The following is a 9,789-nucleotide window of genomic DNA, read 5'->3' as shown; positions in this document are numbered from 1 at the left end:
GTGTAGCAACTCCTTCAGATCGTCGAGTAACGCCTATCGAGTATAAACGATCGTGTAGCATGGATCGAGTGCCTTTGAACTATGCGATGAGCATGAAGGGCATGCAATCGTGCAACGCACATTGAGCAACGCATGCTATACGATCGAGTAGACAACGACTATGTGATGAAGCATGATCGTTTAAACGATCGAGGAGCAAGCGTTGAGTATCATATATCGAGTGATCGAGTAGCTGTTGGGTTATATGTCCTAAAACTCATAGTTTTGTAAACAGTAAACATATATGAAGTTTATTCAGACAAGTGTTGTTGATTATTTAATAACTCTAAATCCAATAAACTACGAACCTTTGGCTATTGTCATGAATACTTTGACTTTATATGGAGACATAAACTTGATCAAGTTCGAGTAAAATAGCCTAAACCGTCTATAGTACTTGGATTAGGTTGGGTACCTATTTCTGGAGATACTATTGAATACGGTCTACTTTATGATTGTTATAAATGTTGTAAAGTGTCATAAATGATTTGATCAATTCGTTCATGTAGAGACAAGCGAGGGTGTTCTACATGATGAGATTGTGTAAGACAGACCACGAAATAATCATTGTTATGTATTAATGTTGTTTACTATTAACACTGATTAATTTCACTTCTTGATGACCTAGATAACTTAATCTCAATCCTGAGCTGTCTATGAACTCCTGTTTATTCGTGATTGTCCCTTGATCTGCATAGGTGAGGGTAAGCCCAGCATCGCTGCTCAATATGTCTTCCATTTCAGGGATAAGACCAGATAGATGGCTGGGGACATAGAATTTGTAAGATGGAATTTACTCTTACCCATTTCAGGGATATTAGAAAGGTTGTTCCCTTAAGGACTGATCCTGGGTCTTAAATAAGGGGCCCCATCCTCTCGTTGGCCTGAGAGGGAATGGATTTAGTGATTATGATCCTAAATCAATTGTTCATTAGAGGAACAGTGGTGCTTAAGAAGAAAAGATGTAACATAGGGGTATTTTGGTATTTGACCTAGCTGAGGTTACGAACAACCTATGAAGGATCAACTTATTGATGACAATTATATCAAATGGACACATAATATATCTACAGTGAGAAGAGTGCAACTACAGGCTATAATGGATAGTCTTGTTAGTTAACAAATGTTGATTAACTAGGTTAAAGAGTTTGACCGATTAGTCTCGGATCGTTGGAGCCTATGATCTATAGGTCCATCGGGTCTCCTTGCTAGCTCAATATGAACAAAATTGAAGAATTAGGTGAAGTAAGAATTTAAAATGTTCAAATTCAGGTTTTAGGTAAAATTGTATTTTATATGAGATATAATTTACAATTAAATTATTAATTTATTATTAATTATCTTTTAGAGTATACTTGATCATTAGCATGAAAGTATTTTTTAAACTTGATTAATATGATTAATCAGAGCTAGGTATCTTAAACAATTTAATATATGATATTAAATTTATTTATTTTATTTAATTGAAATTGTTTTGATAAAATAATTTCCAAAATTTGAAAATTGTATTTCATTTTTGTTAATAAAAAATTAGTCACTAGAAAAATCCAATTGTTGGATTTTCCCACTAACTACATGGACTTTGAAGTGGCATTTCCCAAGCTTGACACCTAGAGATTACATGTTAATGGAGTTTAAGATGGAAGACCTGCAAAATGGGATTTTGCATGTGTTTTCTCTACAAAAGGCTTTGTTTTTTAAATTTGCAAGACTAATGATTCCACAACTTTTGACCTAAAATCTTCCATCTCATTTCTCTTTACTCTCCTTCTTTCTACAGTGAAATTCCCTTATTTTCACTAACATAACGATCCCATAACCGTGTTCTTGGATAACCTAGGTATAAAGCTAGATTGGTTGCAAAGGGGTTCACTCAAAGGGAAGGAATAGACTATTATGAGATTTTCTCTCCTGTTGTCAAATAGACTTCCATAAGATTTCTTCTATCCTTATTTGCTCAAAATAATCTAGAATTATATCAACTAGATGTCAAAACTGCTTTTCTTCATGGACATCTAGAGGAGACAACCTATATGACGCAACCTAAAGGATTTGAATTTAAAGGGAAAGAAAATCTCTTTTGCTTACTCAATAAGTCTATGTATGAGTTAAAACAATCACCTAGGTACTGGTATAAGAGATTCGATGACTATATTTCTAGCATTGGGTTCAAAAGAAGTTCATTTAACATACGTGTTTATGTAAACACAGGTTCTTACAAGGACAATGTTTACCTACTCATATATGTAAATGACATGTTGTTGGCAAGTAGGTCCAAAGGAGATCTAACCCATGTTAAAAACCTCTTAAAAAGAGAGTTTGATATGAAGGACTTAGGAGAAGCAAGCAAGGTCCTAGGAATAGAGATCCAAAGGAACAAAGAGAAGTCTATTCTACATCAATCAGTCCAATTACTGTGAGAAGATCCTTAAAAGGTTTAACATGAATGATGCTAAACCTATGAGCTTACCTATTGTTTAGCACTTTAAGCTTTCCTCAGCTAACTTTCTTAAAGATTCTGACCAAGAGCATCATAAACAGATGGTTGTCATACCCTATAGTCAAGCAATTGGAAGCCTAATGTATTTAATGATTTCTACCAGACCTCATCTCTCATATTCAGCTAGCTTAGTTAGTAGATATATGTCTAATACTGGTAAGAGACACTGGGAGGCTACTAAATGGATTCCAAGGTACTTGGTTTGGTCTAAAAACTCAAGATTAGTCTACCAAAGGTCAGCTGAACCAAACTTAGAGCTTTATGGATATGTGGATGCTGACTATGCTGGTGATTTGGACAAAATGAGGTCCTTAACAGGTTACCTTTTCCTTTATGGTCCTAATCTAATCAACTGGAAAGCATCACTACAGCCTATAGTACCCTTATCTACAACAGAAATTGAATATATGGCTTAGCTATCAAAGAGGCATCGTGGCTTAAAGAATTGCTGAAAGACTTTGGAATAGATCAAACAGTGGTGAAACTCTACTGTGACAACCAAAGTGCTATCCATTTGTCCTGAAATCCACAATTCCACACTAGAACTAGCACATTGATATCAAGTATCATTTCATTAGAGATAAAATTAAGATAGAGGAGATAGAAATTTTAAAGGTTCATACTTCAGACAATGCAACTGACATGTTAACAAAACCTGTTTCAAAGCTATTTAAATGTTTAGAACAGGTTAGCTTTGAGCTTCCAAACACAGTGTAGACAGATCGGTCAAAATCAGGAAGATCAAAAGATTACAAGGCGTTAGAGTCAAGGTAGAGAATTTGAAGAAGTTTTGACTCAAATACCTCAGTTTTTTGTTTGTTTATAACTAATTTTGTAAACGGATCAGCTGGTATAGCTCTATAAATAAATTTCAATAGAGAGAGAGTTATCATCATTTTCCTTAGTTTTTTGTAAACAACAAAAATGTATGCAATCTTCATCAGTAAAAGAATTTAGATCTTTCAGTGGACGTAGGCAATCTTGCCGAACCACGTAAACACTGTGTCTTCATCTTCTTGCCTTATCTTTCTTGTTCATACGAGTGTTTTCTTTACTATAAATCGCACGTCATTCATTCTTCATTCAAATCGCATCGAGTAATCTGAATATCGAGTCAATCGTGTATCATTCATCGCTATCGAGTAGCTTCAAGTTCATCGTTTTTACCTTTGAGTCGCATCGAGTATCGTTCAAGAACCGTTGAGTACGATCGAGTATTAGTTCTATTGTCATCGAGTTCCATTGAGGATTTAACAGAGACTCGTCAAAGGAAGAAGGGAATTCTCATCGAGGATCAAGTAGGAAGACGTTAACCATCAAGTGCCGAGTATCGAGGATTTGGCAGAATATTTCTGAACCATTTCTTCATCTTTCCAGCATTGATCTTGGGTATTTGGGCCTTGTGAATAGTGGTTAGCCCAACAAGATACTTCAGTGAAATTGATTGGAAAATTGAAGAATGGCTCGTATGTTTTAAGTAGAACAACGGTACCTAATGAAGAGTCTAATGTTGCTACTAATTCAACTTTAGATTATACAAAACTTTGGCATGGTTGATTAAGTCATATTAGTAATAAGGACTTAAATCATTTGCATAGACAAGGATTGATTGGAAAACGATCTGAACTATCCTTTTGTGAGCATTGTATACTTGAAAACCCCACCAAACATAGTTTTAAAAAAGGATCATGTAAGACATCTGAAGTCTTAGAATATATACATTCGAATCTTTGGGGTCCTTCAAGAGTAGAAACACATGGGAGATCTTGATATTTTCTCACCATTATCGATGATTACTCAAGAAAATTATGGACATTTTTGTTAAAAACAAAGGACGAGGTGTTTGGAAAATTTGTTGAATGGAAAAACTTGAATGAAATTTTGTCAGGAAAGAAAGTTAAAGCTTTGAGAATAGATAATGGTCTTGAATATTTGAATAAAAAATTTGTTGATTTGTGTAAATAATATGGTATTAATAGATATTTAACTTTCTGGGGACACCACAACAAAATGGCCTTGCTGAAAGATATAATAGAACTATTTTGGAGAAGGTTAGATGTATGCTGTCTTATGCAAATCTTCCAAAAGATTTTTGGGGGAAGCTGTAAATATAACTGCTTATATCATTATAGAAGTTCATCTACAACTTTAAATTTCAAAACTTCTCAAGAATTATGGTCTGGAAAAATACCTAAACTTGATCATATGAGAACTTTTGGTTGTGCAACATATGCACACACTAGATAAGATAAGTTAGATCCTAGAGCCAAGAAATGCATATTTCTAGGATATCCTATCAATGTTGAGGGTTATAGACTTTGGTCTCTTGAAAAAGGGGACAATAAAGTATTCATTAGTAGGGATGTATTGTTTAATGAAAGTTTAATGCCATGGAAAGAATCACAAAATCAGAAAAGAAATCAAACATTGAAACTAGTGAGTTTGAAATTGATTTGATTGATTCCTAGGAAGTAATTGGTAGTAGTGAACATGCTGGAAGTTCACTCCCTACATCAAACATAGAAAATTCTGATATACAACTTGATTCTTCAACAATTAAGGAAGATGTTCTTTTAGAGGGTGAACAACCCATTGTCCCATCACACAATAATTCACATCTCTAGAATTATAAGTTAGCTAGGGATAGGGAAAGAGTATGATAAGGCCTCCTAGTAGATATGACAAATATGATTTTCTGAGATTTGCTTTAAATTATTTTGCTGAAACTTTATTTGAACCAAATACTTACAAACAAGCTGTGAATTTTATTGAATTTGAATTATGGATGGAAGCCATGGATAGAGAAATTAGTTTTCTGAACAAGACAACACTTGGACTCTTGTTGAAAAACCTCATTATAAAAAATTTATCGATTGTATATGATTGTTTCATGTTAAACCGGGTATTAAAGGTTTTTCTTAACCTCGTTATAAAGCTAGTCTTGTAGCTAAAGGTTTCACATAAGAAGAGGACATTGATTATAATGAAGTATTCACACCTGTTATTAGACATTCTTCTATTCGTGTTTTGTTATCCATGCTTGTTCAATTTGACTTAGAATTAGAACAAATGGATGTTACTATGACATTTTTGAAAAGAACCTTAGATGAGGATATATATATATATATATATATATATATATATAACAACTATAAGGTTATGTCCAAGAAGGCAAAGAACATATTGTTTGTCGATTGAAAAGATCGCTTTATGGACTTAAGCAATCTTCAAAGACAATGGAATAAACGTTTTGAAAACTTTATCACCTCAAAGGGATTTATTAAGAGCTCTTATGATGCATGTGTATATAAAAGAGTGGCTTCTGATGATAAATTTGTTCTATTGCTTTTGTATGTGGATGATATCTTGATTGCTTCTAATGATGTTCAACTTGTAAATGATGTAAAGCTTCAATTAAATAGTGAATTTGAAATGAAGGATTTGGGAGCTGTTAAGAAAGTTCTGGGAATGGAAATAAATAGAGATAGAGCTAGAAATACTTTATCTATTTCTCAAGTTGATTACTTTGAGAGGGTGATTGAAAGATTTCATATGGAGAATGCTAAAACTGTTAAAACCCCTTTAACCCAACACTTTAAATTGTCTTCTAAAATGTCTCCTTCAACGCCTGAAGAGGTAAATGATATGAAATCTACTCCCTATGCTAATTTAGTGGGTCATTTGATGTATGGAATGGTTACTTGTCGACACGATTTGGGGTTTTCAATGAGTATGATCAGTCGGTTTATGAGCAATTTGGTCAAAGCTCATTGGGAAGCTTCGAAATGGATTTTGAGATATATTAAAGGTTCTTCTGCTAAGGGCATTATATATTCAAAGAATTATGATACTAACACTATTGTTGGTTTTTTAGATTCTGACTATGTAATTGATTTGGATCAACGATGGTCATTAATAGGTTATGTTTTTATGCTCTATCCTCAATCGAGGCTGGGTATATTGCCTTGGCAGAGTTTGTGAAAGAATCTATATAGTTGAAAGGTTTGATTTATGAAATGTGTTCATCTGACTATGATGTTAAAATTCATTGTGATAGTCAAAATGCTTTATCTTTGTCTAAAAATTCAACTTTTCATGGTCTTTCAAAGCATATCGATGTTCATTTTCATTATGTGTGTGATGCCATTAAAGATGAAAAAATTAATTTGTTGAAAATTGATACTTCACATAATCCTGCTGATTAGATGACAAAGACGTTGTGTTCTGATCGTTTTGAATACCTTTGTGATCTTTTGAAGTTGGGTGTTGGTTAAGTTTTGTAACAACTTTTGATATTACAATTGATAGACTTTTTTTATGTTGCAGCTGTATATGATCATCAAGAGGGTGATTATTGATTTTTGCTTCTCATTTTACAGCAACTCCACTATGGGCTTCTTGGGTTTATGGGCTTTTGTTTTGTTATGGATCATTAGGGTTATGTGAGCTTGTTATCTTTTCTCTTTACAAATAAAGAGATTTTAGGTGGAGGGCTATATTGGATGGGGGAGCAGAAAATAGAAGAAAATATTGTTGTGAAGTTTGGACAATGAAGTTCTTTTACTGCGATCTGGATTTGGGTCTTTTCTTCCTCCTTTAGAGCTCGATTTTGAGCTTCATTTGAGTTCATCCTTCTTTGATCTATTGTATTGTTGCTGCTAATAAAAAATTCTACCTTTGATTTGCACAATGGATGTAGATTTCAGTCGAATGACTATAAAAATATGTGTTAATCTCTTCTCTCTTCCTCTTGTTTCATTGTTTTTCGTTTTAATCTGATTTAGATTTACTATTGTGGATGTTGATTGGTTCTTTAGTTTGGTTTTGGAGAGATTAAAATGAGACAATTGTTGAGAATCCCACATTGAAAAAACCAAGGGGACTCACACTCTTTATAAGATAGATGAGTTACTCCTCTCATTGCCAATTAGTTTTGAAATGGAGCCCCATACTCTCTAATATAGTATCAAAGCTACTAATGACCAACGTCAATCAAGGAAACCTAGGAGCCACCCTCGACACAGCCAACTTCAGTAGCCCACCCTTGAACCAACTCCTCAATCAGATAACCTCCATTAAAATTGATCGCAGCAATTTCCTCCTATGGAAAAAAGTTACCGACTCGAAGGACACCTGACCAAACAAAAGGTTTGTCCAAGTTGGTAGTCCTGTGCCACCAAGAGAAACCAAAAGACGACAGTAGGCTTCACCCTAGCCACTGCTTATGGAAGTAATCCCTTTCTGACAAGACAAGAAAACATGATTGATGCAAATTGGTATGCTGATAGCCACTGCTTATGGAAGTAATCCCTTTCTGACAAGACAAGAAATGGTATGTCTGCTCTCCAATCATGTTACCTCATCTTCAACATCTTGGCAATCTGACTGAATACTCAGGTACTGAAGCAGTCACTGTAGCTAATGGTAATACTCTAGAAATTTCTCATGTTGGAACTGAACAAAAGACAATAACGTGTTTATTAATGCTTAAAGATGGACTATATCAGTTAGAGAGTGCAGAAGTTAGCTCGAAGTCAGTAGGAAACGGGGTTACATGGCATAGAAGGCTTGGCCATCCTTCATAAAAAAACACTAGAGTTTATCATCAAATGTTGTAATCTCCCTATGTTATCTAATGAAGAGCTCAAATTTTGTGATTCTTGTAGTTATGGAAAATCGCATTATTTAGCCTTCCCTAACTCTAACGCAAGAGCATCTACAACCTTTGAACTTATACATACTGATTTTTGGGGTCCAACTCCTCTCTTGTCTATAGATGGGTACAAATATTATGCTATCTTTGTTGATGATCACAGTAGGTAACATGGATCTATCCTTTGAGGTTAAAAAGGATTATGGAAGTAATCCTTATGGAAGTAATCCCTTTCTGACAAGACAAGAAACATGATTGATGCAAATTGGTATGCTGATAGCCACTGCTTATGGAAGTAATCCCTTTCTGACAAGACAAGAAATGGTATGCTACCTCCAATCATGTTACCTCATACTTCAACAATCTTGGCAATCTGACTGAATACTCAGGTACTGAAGCAGTCACTGTAGCTAATGGTAATACTCTAGAAATTTCTCATGTTGGAACTGAAAAAAGACAATAACGTGTTTATTAATGCTTAAAGATGGACTATATCAGTTAGAGAGTGCAGAAGTTAGCTCGAAGTCAGTAGGAAACGGGGTTACATGGCATAGAAGGCTTGGCCATCCTTCATAAAAAACACTAGAGTTTATCATCAAATGTTGTAATCTCCCTATGTTATCTAATGAAGAGCTCAAATTTTGTGATTCTTGTAGTTATGGAAAATCGCATTATTTAGCCTTCCCTAACTCTAACGCAAGAGCATCTACAACCTTTGAACTTATACATACTGATTTTTGGGGTCCAACTCCTCTCTTGTCTATAGATGGGTACAAATATTATGCTATCTTTGTTGATGATCACAGTAGGTACACATGGATCTATCCTTTGAGGTTAAAAAGGATTATGGAAGTAATCCCTTATGGAAGTAATCCCTTTCTGACAAGACAAGAAACATGATGATGCAAATTGGTATGCTGATAGCCACTGCTTATGGAAGTAATCCCTTTCTGACAAGACAAGAAATGGTATGCTGCTCCAATCATGTTATCTCATACTTCAACAATCTTGGCAATCTGACTGAATACTCAGGTACTGAAGCAGTCACTGTAGCTAATGGTAATACTCTGAAAATTTCTCATGTTGGAACTGAACAAAAGACAATAACGTGTTTATTAATGCTTAAAGATGGACTATATCAGTTAGAGAGTGCAGAAGTTAGCTCGAAGTCAGTAGGAAACGGGTTACATGGCATAGAAGGCTTGGCCATCCTTCATAAAAAAACACTAGAGTTTATCATCAAATGTTGTAATCTCCCTATGTTATCTAATGAAGAGCTCAAATTTTGTGATTCTTTGTAGTTATGGAAAATCGCATTTATATAGCTTCCCTAACTCTAATGCAAGAGCATCTAAACCTTTGAACTTATACATACTGATTTTTGGGGTCCAACTCCTCTCTTGTCTATAGATGGTTACAAATATTATGCTATCTTTGTTGATGATACAGTAGGTAACATGGATCTATCCTTTGAGGTTAAAAAGTGACACACTGGCAGTTTTCAACACTTTCTCACCATGATACAAACTCGATTCAATACACTGATCAAGTCCCTACAGTCGGATAATGGTGGAGAATTTTCAAGATGACACGAAAG

The sequence above is a fragment of the Benincasa hispida genome, chromosome 11 (genome assembly GCF_009727055.1).
Source record: "Benincasa hispida cultivar B227 chromosome 11, ASM972705v1, whole genome shotgun sequence".
In the NCBI taxonomy this organism is placed as follows: Eukaryota; Viridiplantae; Streptophyta; class Magnoliopsida; order Cucurbitales; family Cucurbitaceae; genus Benincasa; species Benincasa hispida.
This window is presented reverse-complemented; position numbering follows the sequence as displayed.